Source organism: Protopterus annectens, chromosome 16.part0 (assembly GCF_019279795.1).
Source record: "Protopterus annectens isolate FY-2018-M chromosome 16.part0, PAN1.0, whole genome shotgun sequence".
Taxonomy (NCBI): Eukaryota; Metazoa; Chordata; order Ceratodontiformes; family Protopteridae; genus Protopterus; species Protopterus annectens.
The window spans coordinates 339,915,443-339,936,906 of NC_056750.1; the positions used below are offsets into that span (position 1 = coordinate 339,915,443).

The window sequence follows — 21,464 nt, forward strand, 5'->3', positions numbered from 1 at the left end:
CCACCAACAGTAGCAATGTTTTCTTAGATTTTGCTTTCCTCTGGATTACCATCATTCTATTAATGTTGTCATATCTTTGCCTCCCTTCAACAAAAAGTACAGTTGTGTACATTTACCATAAATGTAGATGTTCGAGAGTATTCACTGTTGCAGTTATCACATTTGGGTTATCTGCTTGCAGTAGCCCTCAGTCGGCCTGATTATGAAAGTCTTGGGTCCTGCGTCGGTTGCTGTCACATCTTCCACGACGTCAGGTAGTCAGGGGTATAAAGCATGCAGCCAACGCCATTACATCAGTTTTTCTTCCCCCAATTGTCAAGTGCCCCCTAATGGGAAGCAATTAAATATATATATATATATATATATATATATATATATATATATATATATATATATATATATATATATATATATATATATATATATATACACACACACAAACACACACACACATATATATATATATATATATATACACACACATATGTATACACATACACACATATATATATATATATGTATATATGTATATATATATATATATATATATATATATATATATATATATATATATATATATATCTATCTATATATATATATATATATGTATAAATATATATATATATATATATGCAAGGCAATACCTCCAACAAAAAAGCAAATACAAGAAAAAGCTTTTAAGCATAGTAAAGAAACTAGAGGTATAGCCAAAAGAAGTCAGGGGGCTGGAGGGCGGGTAACCAGGACTGCAACAGTGAATACATTCGAACATCTACATTTATGGTAAGTGTACACAACTGTACTATGTTCTTCGTGTTTCACTGCTGCAGTCATCACATTTGGGTAAATTCCCAAAGTTAAGGATGGGAGGAGGAATTTAGATAGCATTAGGACCATCTATAAGGCCCTGCAAGACTGCAGTGGCAAAACCAGCTCTGGATTTAGAGAAAATTGGCAAATGGTAATGCTTGGTGAAAGTATGTACAGAACTCCAGGTAGCAGCTTCTAGGATGTCCCTGGTAGGGACACCTCTGAGAAAGGCTGTAGAGGTAGATGCAGCCCTGGTTGAGTGTGGTCTTATCCCCTGTGGGATAGGTTTCTCATGATGCTTATAGCAGAAATGAATGCAATGGCCTATCCATTTAGAAATGGTTTGCTTTGAAATGGCCTTCCCCTTTGCCCCTGCAGCAAATGCCACCAGCAGCTGTTCAGATTTCCTTTGAGGTTTAGTCCAGTCCAAGTAAAATCTAAGTTGTTTGTGCACATCTAAGGAGTACAGTATCTGTTCCCTTTTTGTTCTGTGGATTAGAAAAGAAGGTTGGCAAATGAATGGACTGATTAAGAGCCACATTGGATACTACCTTGGGCATGAAGGAGAGATTGGTCCTGAGGGACAAGCTGTCAGCATGAAAGATGATGAAAGGCTCTACTGCCATAAGGGCCTGTAAATTCAGATACCCTTCTTGCTGAAGTGATTGCTAAAAGGAAGGCTGTTTTCCAAGAAAGGAATTTTAACTCTGCACTTGCAGCTGGCCCAAAAGGAGGTAGAGTGAGTTTTTCCAATACAAAGTTAAGGTTCCAGGCTGGAGTTTGGGCTCTCCTGGGTGGTCTTAAGTTTTTGGCACCTCTGAGGAACTGCTTGAGCAGTGGATGAGAAAAGAGGGGATGTTCTGTGTTATAATGAGTTGAAATGGCTGAGGCGTGAATTTTGATGGAGGAGAAAGACAGGCCTTTGTGAAGTATCTCAGTTAAGTATTGTAAAATCTGAGGTAAACTGGGCACTGCTGTGCTCATCCTTTGAGACTTGTTCCAGGCACAGAATCTTTTCCATTTTTCAGCATAAAATTATTTCCTAGTACTAGGCCTCCTTGCCTCCAAGATGATATCCATCACTGGTTTACTGAGGGATGCTAAAGGAGACAATAGGTAATTAGCCAGGCTGCTCGGTTCAGTGTTTGAAGCTGAGGGTGAAGAATCTGGTTCTCCTACTGAGACAACATGGAAGGAATCTGAGGCAGGTGCCATGGGGCCAACAGTGACGCCATGCCAACACTGGTACCCATCTTGCGCAGTGTGAGTCTGGTACAATCAAAATCGTCCTTGGTTTGTCTTGTTTGATCTTTAGTAGTACTTTGGAGAGCAGAGGCAGGGGAGGCAAGGCATAAACTGATAGGTTTTCCCAGCTGAAGGACAGAGCATCCACTTTCCAGGCTTGTTTGTGGGGAGTCCTTGTGCAAAATTTGTCCAACTGATAGTTCTGGGGGGAGGCAAACAAGTCTATATCTGGGCGCACCCAATTTGCTTGTCAACATGTTGAAAACCCTTGGTTCCAGTTTCCACTCGTGTGGGTCTATGAGGTTTCTGCTTAGCCAGTCTGCCAGTGTATTTAGTTTTCCTGGCAGGAATTGAGCTTGTAGATGCACTTGGTAGCTCAAGGCTGTGTTCCACAATGCCATGGCTAGTCTGCAGAGGGGGTAAGAATATGTACCCTCCTGCTTATGTACCACGTAACAGTGGTGTTGTCCGTCTTTACCATTAACTGTCCTGGAAGAATGTGGTCGTTGAAGGCTGTCAGAGCATTCTGTACAGCTAACATTTCTTTTTGACTGATATGCAGGTGCATTTGACTTGGGTTCCATTTGCCCTGAATGCACTTCCCTGCCAGGTGAACCCCCCATGCATAGTCTAATGCGTCTGTTGTTAGGGTTTGGGTGGCAGGGGGTAGTGTGAATGGTAGTCCCTTGCTTTGGTGGCAGGCATCTGCCCACCAAAGGAACTGTAGACGTAGGCAAGTTATGATAGGAATCATTGCTTTAGATCCAGAGAATGTTGACACCATAGGCTTTTTAGATACCAATGTAGTTTCCTCATATGCAGTCTTGCATATGGAATTAGAAGAATGCAGGAGGCCATGAACTCCAAGGCTTATAGTATTTGCCTTGCAGATAACAGGGTTTTTGTGGCCACTTGTTTGAGGTAGGTAGTCACATGAATTTGTCTGGCGTGAGGAAAACCATCTGGGAAGTTGTATTCAAGCTTGCTCCCAGGAATATAATTTGTTGACAGGGTACCAGGTGCAATTTCTTTTCATTTATGGTGTACCCCAGACAAGTTAGCACCCTTTGTACAAAGGCCAGATGATTCAAAAGTATGTCCTGGCTTTCTCCTTGAATTAGACAATCGTCCAGATATGGGTATATTTGAATATTTCTTTGCCCGCAAAATGCAATGACTGGAGCTAGGCACTTTGTGAATACGCTGGGCACAGTAGATAAGCCAAAGGGCAGTGCAGAGAACTGATAGTGCTTGTAGCCTGCTTTGAAGCATAGGTATCTTCTGCAAGATTCCCCGATTGGGATGTGCAGGTATACTTCCTTTAAATCTAGTATTGACAATCAGGCATCTTTGCCTAGCATAGGAAGCAACCGGTGAAAAGTCCGCATCTTGAATTTTGGAATCACCATAAAGGTGTTTAGAGTAGACTGGTCCAGGATAGGACACCATGAATTGTCTTTTCTGGGTACCAGGAAAAGTCTGGAGTTGAAACCTTGTCCCTTTTCCTCTTCTGGTACCAACTGAATAGTCTCTATACTTAAGTACTTGCTTTCGGGCCTCTACCCACTGATTTGGGGGTAGATCTGGCCACCCTCTTGGTGTTGATAACGAGTGGAAGTGAAATCTGTATCCTTGGGACACTATTTAAAACCCATTCGTCCTGGGTAATGAGTTCCCAGTTCTTTGCATGAAGAGCAACCTTTCCCCCCCAAATGGCGGTCAGTTGAGAAGTGCTTGGAAGTTTTAAAAAGAAGTCATTGAGACAGTTTACCACAGGGGGGAGCTTTATTACTCCCAGATATGGAAGTGGAGGCCCCCCACACTGCTTAGTCCTGTACGTACCCTGGGACTGAAGCCTGGGTGCTCTGCTGGATCTGGGTTTGGACTGAGAAGGTCTGGAAGAGAGAGGCAGGAAAGGACTAATTCTTGGAAGGCCAATGCCTACTAAACCTTGGTGGTTGTACTTGTAAGAAATCTTTAACAGTTTGCATAGATTTAGCTTTTTCTTCCAACTTTTTAAGAACTTCTTCTGCCTTGTTGCCAAACAGGTGGTCCTGATTTAAAGGAGCAAACAGTAATTTTGCTTTAGCATGATCTGGCAAGGATTGCTCCTTAAGCCAAGCATGCCTTCTAAGTACAGTCACAGCAGCCCTGCAAGATGCCTCTAGTGAATCAAAACCACATTGCAAAGTATGTATTCCAACGTGTTCAGCTGAATGCAGTAAATCCTGTAAATCCTTATTTTCAGCACAATCAGGAATTAACATCATGTTCTGCTTAAGCACTCAAATAATATGCTGCTGATACTTTAACATATGAAACTGGCAGATTAAGGCCCTAATGGCCAAAGTTGCAGAAGTGTATAACCTTCTTACACCATTTATCCAGCGCCCTGGAGTCTCTATTAGAGGGGGTAGGATTTTTGGCAGTAGTAGCTTTAATGCCCTTGCATTGCAGTGGATGAGAGAAGAGGGGTGGTTCTGTGTTGCAATGAGCTGAAAAGGCTGAGGCATGAATTTTGATGGAGGAAAAAGAAGGCCCTTGTGAAGCATTTCAGTTAAGTATTGAAGAATCGGAGGTAAATTGGGTGCTGCTGCGCCCATCCCTTGAGGTTGGCTCCAGGAACAGAATCTTTTCCATTTTTCAGCATAAGATTTTCTACTACTAGGCCTCCTTGCTTCCAAAATGACATCCAACACTTGTTTACTGAGGGATGGTAATGGAGAGATCAGGTAATTAGCCAGGCTGTCAGGTTCAAGGTTTGAAGCTGAGGATTCAGAATCTGGCCCTCCTGCTGGGACAGTAGGGTAGGTGTCTGAGGCAGATGCCATGGGGCTAGCTGTGACACACTGAGCAAGAGGGGGCACCAGTGTTGGCGTGGCCAGTCTGGTGCAATCAGTATCATCCTTGGTTTGTCATGTTTGATCTTTAGTAGTAGTTTGAAGAGGAGAGGCAAGGAGGAAAGGCATAAACTGATAGATTTTTCCAGTTGAAGGACAGGGCATCCACTTTCCAAGCTTGTTTGTGGGGAGTCCTTGTGCAGAATTTGCCCAATTGGTAGTTCTGGGGGGAGGCAAACAGGTCTATATCTCGGGTCCCCCATTTCTTTATCAACATGTTGAAAGACTTTGGTTCCAGTTTCCACTCATGTGGGTCTATAAGATTTCTGCTTAGTTTGTCTGCCAGTGTATTTAGCTTTCCTGGCAGGAATTGAGCCTGTAGATGCACTTGGTACCTCAAGGCTGTGTTCCACAAAGCCATGGCTAGTGTGCAGAGGGGGTATATGAATGGGTACTCCCCTGCTTATGTACCACATAACAGTGGTGTTGTCAGTCTTTACCATTAATTGTCCTGGAAGAATGTGGTCCTTGAAGGCTGTCAGAGCATTCTGTACAGCCAACATTTCTTTTTGATTGATATGCAGGTGCATTTGACTTGGGTTACATTAGCCCTGAATGCACTTCCTTGGCAGGTGAGTCCCCCATGCATAGTATGATGCATCTGTTCTTAGGGTTTGGCTAGCAGGGGGTAGAGTGAATGGTAGTCCCTTGTTTTGGTGGCAGGCCTTTACCCACCAAAGTAACTAACTGTAGGCAAGGTATGATAGGAATCACTGCTTCTAGATCCTGAGAATGTTGACACCATAGGCATTTTAGATACCACTGTAGTTTCCTCATATGCAGTCTTGCATATGGAATTAGGAGAATGCAGGAGGCTATGAACCCCAAGGTTTGCAGTATTTGCCTTGCAGATAGAGTTTTTGTGGCCATTAGTTTAAAGTAAGCTGTCAAATGAATTTGTTTCTCTGGCGTGAGGAAAGCCATCTGGGAAGTTTTGTTCAAGCTTGCTCCCAGGAATATAATTTGTTGACAGGGTACCAGATGTGATTTATTTTCGTTTATGTTGTACCCCAGACAAGTTAGCACCTTTTGTACAAACGCCAGATTGATTCAAAAGTATGTCCTGGCTTTCTGCCTGAATTAGACAATCGTCCAGGTATGGGTATATTTGAATATTTATTTGCCTGCAAAATGCAATGACTGGAGTAAGGCACTTTGTGAATACCCTGGGCGCAGTAGGTAAGCCAAAGGGCAGTGCAGAGAACTGTTAGTGCATGTAGCCTGCTTTGAAGCGTAGGTATCTTCTGCAAGACTCCTGATTGGGATGTGCAGGTAGGCTTCCTTTAAACCCAGTGTTGCTAACCAGGCATCCTTGCCTAGCATAGGAAGCAAGTGGTGCAGAATTAACATCTTGAATTTTGGGATCACCAAAAAGGTGGTTAGGATAGAAAGGTCTAGGATAGGACGCCATAAGTTGTCTTTTCTGGGTACCAAGTAAAGTCCTTGAGTAGAAACCTTGTCCCTTTTCCTCTTCTGGTACAGTCTGAATAACCCTTATGCTTAAGAGAGAGAGTACTTGCTTTTGAGCCTCTGTCCACTGATTTGGGAGTAGATCTGGCCAACCGTTTGAGGTTGGTAACGTGTGGAAGTGAAATCTGTATCCTTGGAAAACTATATTTAAAACCCATTTGTCTTGGGTAATGAGTTCCCATTTTTTTGTCTGCAGAGCAATCTTTTCCCCTAAAGAAGCAGTCAGTTGAGAAGGGCTTAGAAGTTTTAAAGTCAAGTCAATGAGACAGTTTACCATAGTGGGGAGTCTTACTATTCCCTGATTTTGAAGTGGGAGCCCCCCACTGCTTAGTCCTGTGCGTACCTTGGGACTGAAGTCTGGGTGTTCTGCTGATTCTAGGTTTGGACTGAGAAGGCCTGGAAGAGACAGGAAAGGACCAATTCTTAGAGGGCTAATGCCTACTAAATCTTGGAGGCTGTAGTTGTAGGAAATCTTAAACCGTTTGCATAGATTTAGCTTTTTCCTCCATCTTTTTAAGTACTACTTCTGCTTTGTTGCCAAACCGGTCCTGATTTAAGGGAGCATCCAGCAATTTAGCTTTAACATGATCTGGCAAAGATTGCTCCTCAAGCCAGTCATGCCTTCTAAGTACAGACCCAGTGACAGCAGCCCTGCAAGATACCTCTAGTGAATCAAAACCACATTGCAAAGTGGGTTTTCCAACATGTTCAGCAGAATGCATTAAATCCTGTAAATCCTTATTTTCAGCAGTCAGGAATCAACATCATTTTCTGTTTAAGCAATCCAATAATATGCTGCTGATACTTTTAACATATGAAATTGGCAGTTTAAGGCCCTAATGGCCAAGGTTGCAGAAGTGTATACCTTCTTACCAAATCTATCCAGCGCCCTGGAATCTCTATCAGAGGTGGTAGGATTTTTGGCAGTAGTAGCCTTAATGCCCTTGGGTCAACTGTGCAATGGTCTCAGGATCCGCAGTAGGATTTTTAAAAAGGAACTTAGAGTCAGGAACCTTGTAATATGTATCAGGTTTCTGGGAGCAGGAGGTAGAGTTAGGGGCCAAGCTAGATTTCGAAAAGGCATCATCAACAATGTCCAGTACAGAGTGGATAACTAAAGGTCTGTGTTGGGGCAAGAGTAAGAAATCCCTAAGCCTCTTTTTAGAATCAGAGTAATCCTGGCTTTCCCAGTGAAAATGCTCCCTAAGAGTACGCAAGGTTTCACCAAAAGAGAAATCCTCTGGAGGGGAAGCAGAGGGAATAGAGTTCTCTGCATCAGAATCCTCATAGGAAGATAAGGATAAATCCTGGTCATCAGAGGAAACAGAAATTTCAGAATCCTGGTCAGAAGTATCATAAGCAAATTCAGTCCTAGGTCTCTGAGGGGGAAGGTTGGCTTCCCCTGATTTAAGTAATAAGGTCTTCAGCCATTCTTATTTGTTTTTTAAGCATAGAGGCCTGACCATGCAGTCTGGGCGTCGGTTTTCTAGACATGGGTCGAGTTTTAGGCCTTGAAGAAGATGGTGCCAGTTCAACATGCAAGTAAGTAGTCCTGAATACACCCTCAGAAGCCAGTGCCTGCACAGCGGCTCCGGACACATCCAAGGTAGAGACATCCGCCGGTTCCACAGTTGAAGCATCTCGCGGCATACCGGACTCAGAATTGGTCTCACTAAAGGCATGTAAATCTGTAGTGGGTATCAGGGGCTGCGAAAGCGCCTCACTGAGAACCGGCAAACTGGCGACTAGCTTAAGAGAAGCGTCGTCGGCAGAATTTGGACCTAGGCGGCCTGTCTTTATCTTTGCGTTTTTTTGGAATGTCGGTAGTCGGTTGGCTTACCGAAGACATACCTGGATAATTGAACAGAGTACCAAAATATTTAGAAACGTAAATATACCAACGACGAACAGTTTGTTGTTTAAATAAGGCACAAAACCGTCAGCGAGGCACGTCGTGGTCAGGGTCTAGGCAAGGAATACAGTATGAAAGAAAATCTTTATGAGGTATTTGCTTTCCACAAGAAATACAATTATTGACTTACTGACATCGGTTTAGAGCAAGAAAAAGTTTCACCAACAGGGTACTTAGCTTTAGTCGAAGACTTCGGTTCTGAAACTCTAAAACGAAAATTTCAGGAGTTGGCCGACCAGCACTTATGCACTGCTTCTGCTTCACGCACCGCACAGCAAGAAAGACTGATCTAATGGCATCGGCTGCATGCTTTATACCCCTGACTACCTGACGTCATGGAAGATGAGACAGCAACTGACACAGGACACAAGACTTTGATAATCAGGCCAACTGAGGGCTACTGCAAGCAGATAACCCAAATGTGATGACTGCAACAGTGAAACACGAAGAACATCCAGAATGATCCATATCTATCAATTTTAGCAATACCCTTGCCATTCTTTTAGCCATTATAGACAAACACATTATATTCATGGTTTAAAATTGAAATGGGCTTATAAGAACCTGAATCTGATGGGTCTTTAGGTATTACAGCCACCACAGCTTTCTTCCAGGATACTGGAGCTTCCCCCCACATTTAAAATACTGAAACAAAACCTTCCAGATCTTTATCGCTTTCTTCCCTCCTAGCTTCCATACTCCCAGAAAGTACTTAAATTCCTACAGTTTAATTATACATCACCATTTATATTTCAACTCCGTCTATCTTACCTGTTAGTTGAGTCTCATCTATATACAACCTTCGCATATTTAAGTCTTCCATATATAATTTCCATTTATGCTGTTTCTTGATTTCCCCATCTTTCTGCATTATACAAATTTTCATAGAATTTCCAAAAATCTCTAATACTTCTACAGGATCTCTGGTTATTTTTCTTGTTATAGGCTCCCTAAGTTTGGCAACAACTTATGATGTTGATGCACCTCCGGCATATCCGCAAAAACAAATGGCACCTTGCCTGTGATATAAATGGGACCTGCTGGAGAAATAGAGATGCATCCCAAAGGCGACTCCTTCTCTGGAGTACAAAAAAAAAGTTGCTCAACAGCAGTCTTTCTTAACTCATGCCTTATTTTCCCTTTAGCACACTGCAATTGTGCCTGTTCTTATTCTGAGATTCCCCTTATTCTATAATACTTTAACCTTTGTCAGCCCTTCTAAACAATTCTTGCTACTTCTTAACCATATCTCCTGTTCTTATATTTCTACCCTATTTTTAAATTCCATTTTATCTCACTCACTAGCTATAACTTTTGGAGTACTTTCAATCTTCCCCAATAGCTCCCAAATAATTTTTGACTACCCATTCCTTAAATTACTCTCTCTTTAATATGCAGATGGGGAAGTGCCAGTCTCCCTGCAATTTTCTCAGTAATTATTGGTGCATGATCTAAAATAAGTACTGGATGTGTCAAAGATCTCAATTAAATGGACGTGTTCCTGTGAAATAATAATGCCTTTCTAGTCTGACCTAGGTATTGGCAGCTTGGGATATAAGTAAACTCTCTTATAGTTTCTACTACTGAATTCACATCTTCCATACCAAATATTTTCAAAACTTCCTTCAGCAATCTACCCTCTTAAGTTATATTCCCCTCTAGGCCTTCCAAATACAGCCTCATTGTTGCAAATAACATTTCAGTCCCCATCTAAGTCATTATTCCTTGCTGAAAGTTGATTTCTCCCAAAATGTTTTTAACTCCATAACAGCAGTTTTAGCAGGAATATAGACACATCAGAGTAATCCTCATTCTTTGCCAGTAGCTTCTCACTATCACAAACGGGGCATTTTTTTAAATTTTTCTATCACTACTGGAGCTTCTCTAGCAATACACCTTTTTTTCCTTTGTCCCAAATATTTTGTTGAATACCCATCCTCGAATTCTTTCTTTATCAAATTCGCATGCTGTGTTCTTTCCAAGTGCGTCTCCTGTAGCACAGTTACCTGCACTCTGCTTTTCTCAATATAATTAAACAGCTTTCCTTTTTGTCTATACTCGTGAAACCATTTACATCCCAAGACAATATGTAAAGTATCATCATTGTAAGTCATTATTTCCACCTATAACATATCAGCTTCTATGCTACATGCACCTACTAATGTTTGGCAGGTTGAACTTTCAACCAGTTTTTTTCTGTAACATTGGAACCTGTGTCACATTTTACAAGTTTTTGTTTTAATGAAAACCCTCAAAAAGTAAAGCACACTTCCAGAATATCCTCATTACCTGTTCATTTAATACAAACACACAACTATACACATATTCAAATAATGAAGTTTAACTCTAACAGAACTGCTCTAGACCGACAGTTGCAAACACAGGCATTAACCTAAAGCTGAGGTTATCCAAGCTAAGACGTATGTTTTACTGCCTGTGCTTCTACTTTCTTTAATTAGTGACTTCTTTCTATAAATTTTTATTCCTCTCCCAGATTTGAAAACCAACTTGGATGTTTACAGAAAACGTTAACTTTTAGTCTTGAAGAAACCAGTGCCTCTTGCTTTCTTTTACTGCCCTATAGTCTCTGTGGAAGTGTAAAAAATGTAGTCCTCAGTAGCAGGCTTCAACAGACTATCTAAAACATTTTTGATAAAGGAACACTTTTCATTATATTCAGTGCTCTCTTATTTACTTGTTTCCACTTACAACTATTTCTTAGATTAAGCCAAGAGTCTTAATCCAGACATTCACCTATGCAAAAATAAGAGGACACCATCCTCCACCTCAACAACATAAGATTACAGTTTATTAACCTAAACATGCTTTTGTCCAGCCATTTTTATCTTTTTGCATTGTAATGTCTTCATTTCTTAATAAAGAAAGGAAGGAAGGAAAAAGGGCATCTGTTTATTTTAGTATTTTTATCATACATAAACACATGCACACACATATATACACATACATACACACACACACACACACATATATATATATATAGATATATATATAGATATATATATAGATATATATATAGATATATAGATATATATATATATATATACACACGCACTTTATATATATATATATATGCAAAACAAAAAAACTTTACTATGAAACATGGAATTTATATCATGAAAAGTTTCATAGAAATATTGAGAACAGTAATTGTTTTACTTAGTTACCCTTTTTTCCTTCCTTTTAAATATTAATGATGTGAAGTGATACGTCTTTCAGCCCCCCCCCCTCAAGTTTAAAAAAGTCAACTGAAGTCCATGCTTTCCACTTTTCCTTGTACAGCCATATTTCACAAATGTGACTGATGCCTTGCAATCTCACATTTGTTCACCATTTTCTGTGTTGCTGGTCATCATCTTGTTCATCTCCAGATTACAGTTCAATTCTAAGGCATTCCACAGTCTTCCAGTGAACTCGTGTGCTCTTCTCTATCTCTAATGAATTTTCTTTTGGAACAATGGAAAAGGTTTCACTGGCCAAGTCTCTCCAAATATTTTATCATCAGAGAAACGAGAAGCAAAGTTCCCTTTTGCTTGAGATCTCACTTTTTGTTAAACAAGCTGTTGTATTTCCTCCTCAGTCTGTTCTACATCAACAAATGAATTTAATCTTCCAGGAAAAACATTCTGAAGACAGCTGGATAAAGCAGCTTGAATCTCACACCTGTCCACTCCTTGATCACTGGAATAATTTTCCTCTGCCTGGTGTACAATGAATAATCATTTTTCACAAACATTCTGTCTTCAACTTTTAATACTATGACCTCTTGCCAGTTTTAGAGCACTCACAAAGTACCCTTTCAATCAACAGTTGCTGCTGTGGAACATGTCTTGGATATCACTTCGTAAATGCAGTGAAATGAGAAGGGACGAACTTGCTACAAGCCTCATTTTTAACATCGGAAACAGAGTAGCCCTTACTTCACAAACCATGACAAGTTATCCTAACATTTACTGGCACGACAATGCTCAGAAATGTTAAGATAATTACAAAAAAACTAACAATTATGTATATGTTATGTTGCTTATAGTAAATGCAAAATAAATTATCTTCTAAACATTCAAAAGCAGTACAACAGTTTTAAATATATAACATACATGTAGAGCATGACCAAAACCATTTTTGCTCAATGCTTGTTCACATTTTTTGCACTCCCTTCCCAGTACTGCCTTAAGTTCCCTAAACTATTTTTTTATTAATTTTACATTTGTTTACTGGGATAGTCAGACTGGACTGGTCCATTTACAGCGGAAGCCCGGGGAGAAAAGCTCCACATATATTAACAGAAATACTGGACTTTAATACATAGTAGTAAAAACTGATAACACATTTTAACAGCAAAATCCAGCTAATAAGACAGAAATGTAAAACAAGATACAACTCAGCAGTTAGACAAAATGCATTTTGGCACAGAGTCATTACATACATCTTGTTAAAATGAAGTAGCTATATTAAAGAGATAAAAATTGTTGGATGTAAAAAAAACTAACATTTACAATAGGCAAGTAATAAGCCCTTCCAACTTTCCACAGAGCTAAAGCAGTGATTTTAGGTTATGCATGGGCAAAGCCAGGTGCTTATGAGATGTGATTTTAGAGAGTTTTTGAAGTGTGAGGTGGTGGGGATGGAGGTCAGTGATGGGGGGAGGTTGTTCCAGTTTCTAGCAATGGTGTGGGAGAATAGTGCTTTGCCAGCAGTGTTGTTAGCTCTAGAGATGCATAGAAGTGATCTGTCACTAGAGTGGAGTGTGCGATTTCTTGCATAGTAGGTAAGTAGTTGACTAAGTGATGGGGTTTTGTCAGGATACTTCAGAATGTTACAGGCAATAACCAGTTGGTGGTAATTTAGTAGTGGAGGAAATCCTAACCATTTTAAGTCCCTTAGAGCTAGACAATGATGGGATCTGAAGGTGGCATTGTTAGCAAATTTGGCAATATTATTCATGCATAACTCAAGTTTGTCAAGGTCAAGTTTTCCTATATGGGTAAGAATTGGTGCTGCATACATTAGTGTGGACAATAGTTGAGTTTGGGCTAGGGTGATCCATGCTTGATCTGAGAGGAAGTTTTTGTGACTGTACATTTTTTGTGAACCTTTTTGATGGTTTGAGAGATATGGACATTAAAGAGAAGGTTTTTTGTCAATCTCAACACCGAGAAGTTTGGTATGGGCAGAATGAGAAATGATAGTACAATTTTTGGAAGTAATAGAAAAGGAAAGAGGAGTAGATTTTGATTTGTTGGGGGGAAATAAAAACAGTTTAGTTTTATTAGGGCTAAGGATGAGTTGGAAATTTGTGATCCAACTTTCCACAGAGCTAAAGGATTCCATCCCCCAAATGCAGGAATGTGTCATCACTTTTACACGTTTTTAGAACTAATTTCACACATATTCAAACTCAATCTCCAAAAAATCCTCACGTTTTAGATTAAATACAGCCTAAACATGCCATTTAAAAACCCTACCTCATCTGTCCCCTAAACAAGATGAGCTGAAAAGTATTTATTCTCCTTTAAGGAGCATTCCCCTTGTTAACATATAAAAGGGGAAATTACTAATGTCTAGATTGGTTCCTAAAAGGTATTTCATCCACGAATACTGCAGCCATCAAAGCAGCATCCTGGCAATCCTAAGCTGAGAAGTTTATGGGCTCTGCCTAACCTAGCAAAAAAGTACAGTTGTGTACACTTACCATAAATGTAGATGTTCGAGTGAATTCACTGCTGCAGTCATTACATTTGGGTAACCTGCTGGCAGAATGCCCTCAGTCAGCCTGATTAACAAAGTCATGGGTCCTGCATCGGTTGCTGTCCCTTCTTCCATGAAGTCAGGTCATCAGGATTATAAAACATGCAGCCGACGCCATTACATCAGTTTTTCCTGCCCCAAATGTCAGTTGCCCCCCAAATGGGGAGCAAATAAAATTAAACGCACAAAAATATACCTCCAACCAAAGGCAAATACACCAAAAAGGCTTTTAAGCATAGTAAAAGAAAGTAGAGGTATAGTAAGGCAAAAACAGAGGGCTGAAGGGAGGGAGTGTAACCAGGACTGCAACAGTGAATACACTCGAACATCTACATTTATGGTAAGTGTACACAACTGTACTATGTTCTTCGTGTTTCACTGTTGCAGTCATTACATTTGGGTAGATTCCCAAAGCTATGGTTGGGAGGATGGATTTATACAGCATTAGGACCAGCTATAAGTACCTGCAAGACTGCAGTGGCAAAGCCAGCTCTGGATTTAGAGAAAATTGGTAAATGATAATGCTTGGTGAAAGTATGTACTGAACTCCAGGTAGCAGCTTCTAGAATATCCCTGGCGTGAACACCTCTGTGAAAGGCTGCAGAAGTAGATGCAGCCCTGGTGGAATGAGATCTGATCCCCTGGGGGATATGTTTTCCATGGTGCTTATAGCAGAAATGAACGCAATGGCTTATCCATTTAGAAATGCTTTGTTTTGAAATAGCCTTCCCCTCTGCCCCAGCAGCAAATACCACTAGCAGTTGTTCATATTTTCTTCAAAATTTAGTTCTGTTCAGTAGAATCTAAGTTGTCTGTGCACATCCAAGGAATGCTGAATCCGTTCCCCTTTGTTTTGTAGACTGGGATAGAAGGTTGGCAAATGAATGGAATGGTTAAGAGCCACACTGGAAACCACCTTGGGCATGAAGAATGGATTGGTCCTCAGAGATACCCTGTCCGCATGAAAGATGATGAAAGGCTCCACTGCCATAAGGGCCTGTAATTCAGATATCCTTCTAGCTGAAGTGATTGCTAAGAGGAAGGCTGTTTTCCAAGAAAGAAATTTTAAGTCTGCAGTAACAGCTGGCTCGAAAGGAGGTAAAGTGAGGTTTTCCAAAACAAAGTTAAGGTCCCAGGCAGGGGTAGGAGCTCTCCTGGGTGGTCTCAAGTTCTTTGCCCCTCTGAGATACTGTTTGAGCAGGGGATGAGAAAAAAAGGGGTGGGTTCTGTGTTAAAGTGAGCTGAAATAGCTGAAGTGTGGATTTTAATACAGGAAAAAGATAGGCCCTTGTGAAGCATCTCAGTTAAGTATTGCAAAATCTGAGATAAATTGGGCGCTACTGTGCTCATCCCTAAAGATTGGTTTCCATTTGTCAGCACATGATATTCTAGTACTAGGTCATCTCGCCTCCAAGATGACATCCATCACAGGTTTGCTGAGGGATGCTAAGGGTAAATTTAAGTGATTAGCCAAGCTGCAAGGTTCAATGCTGGGAGCCGAGGGTGCATCATTTGGCTCTCCTGCTGAGACAGTAAGGAAGATGTCTGCGGCAGATGCTATGCAGTTATGTGTGACACACTGCACAGGTGTGGGTACCGGTGTTGGCGTGGCCAGTCTGGAGCAATCAAAACCATTTTTGGTTTGTCCTGTTTGACTTTTAGCAGAACTTTGGTGAGCAGAGGCAGAGAGGGAAAGGCGTAGACCGATAGGTTTCTCCAGCTGAAGGACAGAGCATCCACTTTCCAGGCTTTTTTGTGAGGAGTCCTTGTGCAAAATTTGTCCAACTGGTACTTCTGGGGGGGGGGGGGGGTCAAACAGATCTATGTCTGGGCTACCCTATTTGCTTGTCAACATGTTGAAAATCCGTGGTTCCAGTTTCCACTCATGTGGGTCCATGAGATTTCTGCTTAGTCCGTCTGCCAGTGTATTCAGTTTTCCTAGCAGGAATTGAGCTTGTAGTTGCACTTGGTAGCTCAAGGCTGTGTTCCACAATGCCATGGCTTGTCTGCCGAGGGGGTAGGAATGTGTACCCCCATGCTTGTTTATGTACCACATAACCATGGTGTTGTCCATCTTTACCATTAGTTGTCCTGGATGAATGTAGTCCTTGAAGGCTGTCAGAGCTAACATTTCTTTTTGATTGATATGTAGGTGCATTTGATTTGGGTTCCATTTGCCCTGAATGCACTTCCCTGCCAGGTAAGCCCCCCATACATAGTCTGATGCGTCTGTAGTGAGGGTTTGGGCGGCAGGGGGTAGTGTGAATGGCAGTTCCTTGTTTTGGTGGCAGGCTTCTGCCCACCATAGGAACTCCAGGCGTAAGCAAAGTATGATAGGAATCATTGTTTCCAGGCTGTGCAAATGTAAACTCCATAGACTTTTTAAGTACCACTGAAGTTTTCTCATATGCAGTCTTGCATATGGAATTAGAAGAATGCAGGAGGCCATGAACTCCATGGCTTGCAGTATTTGTCTTGCAGATAGCAAGGTTTTTGTGGCCACTTATTTGAAGTAAGTTACCACATGAATTTGCTTTTGTGGCATGCGGAAAGCCAGGTGGGCAGTTGTATTCAAGATTGCACCCAGGAATGCAATCTGTTGAGAGGGTACTAGTTGTGATTTCTTTTCGTTTATGGTGTACCCTAGACAACTTAAAACCCTTTTTACAAACGCTTGATGATTTATAAGTATGGCCTGGTTTTCTGCCAGAATTAAACAATCATCCAGATATGGATATATTTGAATATTTCTTTGCCTGCAAAATGCAATTACTGGAGCCAGGCACTTTGTGAATACCCTGGGCGCAGTAAACAAGCCAAAGGGCAGTGCAGAGAACTGACAGTGCGTGTAGCCTGCTTTGAAGCATAGGTATCTTCTACAAGGTTCCCTGATTGGGATGTGCAGGTATGCTTTTTTTAAATCTAGAGTTGCCAACCAGGCATCTTTTGCCTAGCATAGGAAGTAACTGGTGAAGAGTCAGCATCTTGAATTTTGGAATGTCCAGAAAGGTGTTTAGAGTTGACAAGTCCAGAATTGGACACCATGATTTGTCTTTTCTGGGTACCAGGAAAAACCTGGAATAGAAACCTTGACCCTTTTCCTCTTCTGGTACCGGTTGATTAGCCCCCATGTTTAAGAGCAAAAGTACTTGTTTCTGAGCCTCTGCCCACTGATTTGGGGGCAGGTCTGGCCACCTGTTTGGTGTTGGCAACGTGTGGAAATTAAATCTGCATCCCTGGGACACTACACTTAAAACCCATTTGTCCTGGGTTACAAATTCCCAGTTATTTGCATGAAGAGCAATCTTTCCCCCCAAGGGGGTGGCTAAAAGGTAAGTGCTTGGTAATTTTAAAGGAAAGTCATTGAGACGGTTTACCATAGGGAGGTGTCTTGTTATTTCCAGATTTGGAAATGGAGGCCCCCCCACTGCTTAGTTCTGAGAGTCCCTTGGGACTGAAATCTGGTGCTTTTGGTGTGTCTGGGTTTGGCTTGAGAGGATCTGGAAGGAGCTGGAAAGGACCAATTCTTAGTAGGCCAGTGCCTACTAAATCTTGGAGGTTGCACTTGTAAGAAATATTTTACAGTTTGCATAGATTTAGCTTCATCTTCCATCTTCTTTAGAACTTCTTCAGCCTTATTGCCAAACAGGCGGTCCTCATTTAAAGGAGCATCCAACAAATTTGCTTTAACATGATCAGGCAGAGATTGCTCCTTAAGCCAAGCATGCCTTTTAAGCACAGACCCAGTAACAGCAGCCCTGCAAGAGGCCCCTAAAGAATCAAAACCACATTGCAAAGTACGTTTTCCAACTTGTTCAGAAGAATGCAATAAATTCTGTAAATCTTTATTTTCCACACAGTCTGAAATCAACATCATTTTCTGTTTAAGCAGTCCCATAATATGCTGTTGATATTTTAGCATATGAAACTGGCAGTTTAACGCCCTGATTGCCACGGTTGCAGAAGTATAAACCTTTTTACCCCATCTATCCAGTGCCTTGGAGTCTCTATCAGAAGGGGTAGGATTTTTAGCAGTAGAAGCCTTAATGCCCTTGGACCCCTGAGAAATGGTTTTTGGATTCGCAACAGGATTTTTGAAAAGGAACTTGTGGGACTCGGGAACCCTGTAGTATCTGTCAGGTTTACTAGGAGCCGGAGGCAGGGAATCAGGGGCCATAATGGATTCCGAAAACACAACAACAATGTCTAGTACAAGAGGTACAGCCAAAGGCCTATGCTGAGGTAGGAGGAGGAAATCCCTAAGCCTCTTTTTAGATTCAGAAAATTCCTGACTTTCCCAGTGGAAATGCTTCCTTAAGGTATGCAAAGTTTCTCCAAAAGAAAAGTCCTCAGGGGGGGAAGCAGAGGGAATGGAATCCTCTGCATCAGAATCCTCAATAGGTAGGTATGGACAAATCCAGGTCATTGGAAGAATTAGAAGAAACAGAGTCCTGATCAGAAGATTCATAATCAAGCTCAGTCCTAGGCCTCTTAGAAGGGGGGGGGGGGTTTGACTACCCCCTGATTAGAGTAATAAGATGTTCAGCAATTTTGATCATTTGTTTTTTAGGCATAGGGGCCTGAACATGTGGCCTGGGCATCAGTTTTTCAGACAAAGATCGAGATTTTAGGCCTTAGAAATAGAAGGTGGAGTCGGTTTAATATGCAAGTCTGAAGGCCTGAATACACCCTCAGAAGCCGGTTGCCTGCACAGCGGCTCCTGACCCATCCAAGGTAGAAACATCCGCAAGTTCCATAGGTGAAGCATCTTGTAGCATACCAGACTCGGAATGGGTCTTAGTAGAGGCCTGAGAGTCAGAAGTAGCGGGTATCAGGGGCTGCAAAAGCGCCTCACTGAGTACCGGCGAACTGGCGACTGGCTTAAGAGAAGCGTCGGCAGTTTTGGACCTCGACGGCCTGTCTGTCTTTTTCTTTGTATTTTTTTAGAATTCCAGTAGTCAGATGGTTAACCAACATCATTTCTGGATAATTAAACCAAGAACCGAAATATTTAGAGGCAAAAATGTACAGATGATGGATAGTGCACTGATTAAATAAAGCACAAAACCTACAGCAAGGTACGTCGTGATCAGGGCCTAGGCAAGGAATGCAGTACAAATGAAAATCTTTATGAGGTATTTGCTTTCCACAAGTAATGCAATTATTAACTTTTACTGACATTGGAAAGGAGCAAGAAAAAGTTTCCCCAACGGGGTACTTAGCTTTAAGTTGAAGACTTTGGTTCTGAAACTCGAAAATGAAAATTTCAGAAGTCGGCCGACCAGCACTTGCCAACTGCTTTTGCTTTGGGCACCACACGGCAGGAAAGACTGATGTAATGGCGTCGGCTACATGTTTTATACCCCTGATGACCTGACGTCATGAAAGAAGGGACAGCAACCGACACAGGACCAAAGACTTTGTTAATCAGGCCGACTGAGGGCAACCTGCCAGCAGATTACCCAAATGTAATGACTGCAACCGTGAAACAAGAAGAACATCTGTGCCTCAAACCCTCCATCATTCTAAACCTCGAAAACATTTGCAAGTTAATTTTACTCATTAATATAAAGAATTAAGCACAAAGGAGAGAAGTCTTTGGTCTTGAGAACCCTTAGACCCAAAACAAATGACTTTACAGACCACTCCTTGAAATCAAATAGGGTAGAATTTAGCAGTGAACTCCACAAAAACAGAAAAAGTAGTGCTGACATCCTGGAATGCCCCTCCCACACCCACCATTCCTCATCAGAAAAGTGAAAGTTGTGTGTTTCTTCTCTAGGTCTCAGCACCGGAGACGACTCCAAGTCCATGCTAACAATTGGCATACCCTTCAGGAAGTCAAGTTCCATACAGCCTGCCTGCATTCAGAGCCTTGTCCTCACTGTTTTTCTCAGAGTGCGGTCTGCAGCTGTAAAATGGCCCTTCTCACCAATCCTTGCATTGAGAACTTTCAATGGCCATCACTATGGCACAAAAAGAGATCATAGGCTTCATCCTGCAGCAGTTTCTGGTGTTAGAACTGAATCACTAACATCTCTGGAAAAAACATTACTCTGTGTTCCTATCACAGGTAACAAAGGCAATGCTGGTATAGGTCTTGAACTACAATAACATTATACAATCTTCGTTCGAGGCACTGATTGTGGAAACAAAGTTCTTAAGGATTGAAATATAAACTGTGGGAGCAACGACAAAAAATAAGTAAATAAATAAACTGTTAAGCTCAGCGGCAAGGTGCATTTATGCAGAATGTGGCATCATGGCATACACCAGCACCAGGCGAATGTGCTTATAAGCACAAATGTATTAAAGTAAGAAGTGGCAGAATGGGTTATCCTTAGATGTTCTCAGTCACTGCACCATCATAAATCATCTGGTCAATTGTGCTAGACTAAACAGTGTATCTTTGCAAAAATGCTGCATATTTTTTGAAGTTAATCTCTTCCACAGTGTTGCATTACCAAGGATGAGGTGCTGCTGTACCTCAAGGTCAACTAGTAAGGGGCTTGTCAAAAAAAAAGTCTTGATCTGAATCAAGAGTTATCTTAAGAGTTTTTCCAAGCTGCACTTAAGCAAAGTAGTTCAAAAAAGTCATGCTCCAAAATTACACAACAGAAGCAACAAACAGTGAAATACGGACATGACGACACCACTCTTTTTGGTCTATTAAGGAAGTTCTTGATAGTGAAGATCAGATGTTACAGAAAAAAGCCCTTTAGAAAAAGAACACTGGCACAAGGATGTATATGACCACCACCAGTCAGCTTGTGCTGTCGTTTCAACATAACATGAATGAAATGAATGATGGAAAGTTTGTCCTGCCCATGTTCTTGTAATCATTCTATGTTGTCAGCAATCACAAGAAACCAAAGAGAAGATAGTAGGTACACTGCTGAAAATGTCTAACAGAACTCTCTTAGAATATAAGATGACAATTTTACTTAAAAATAGCCAAGCTGTAGACTACCTATCCTAGTAATGATCAGATATTCACATTTGTTAATGCAATTCCTGCAATACAAGCAAAAAAAAAAAGTCAACTGAATTCTACGTAGCAAAAACACGATTAACAAAACAAAATACCAGTCAAGATTCGACCCTCAACATGTAGGTTTCATGGGGGCTGGAAACAATTCAATAAGCCGGGGAATATCCTAATGTTGCTTGTCATGTGTACAGCATCAACATGGAGCAGGCCATGCTGCATTTGCATATGTATATGCAAGAGAGACTGACCACACTAGCAGCTTCAGTGCAACAAATGTTAACATGTTAGAAATATGAAGGGCTATGGAGCAAAAATATCTTCAGCACTTGAATAACTAAATGCAGAATTCAATATGTTAATCTGGAAGACC

General features: G+C 41.3%; 1 protein-coding gene across 1 annotated transcript in view; it reads right to left on the reverse strand.

Moving 5' to 3' along the window:
- NUP188 (nucleoporin 188) overlaps positions 1–21,464 on the reverse strand; it is a 3,305,077-nt gene that overhangs the window by 2,059,636 nt on the left and 1,223,977 nt on the right. The gene's annotated exons all lie outside the window — the stretch shown is intronic.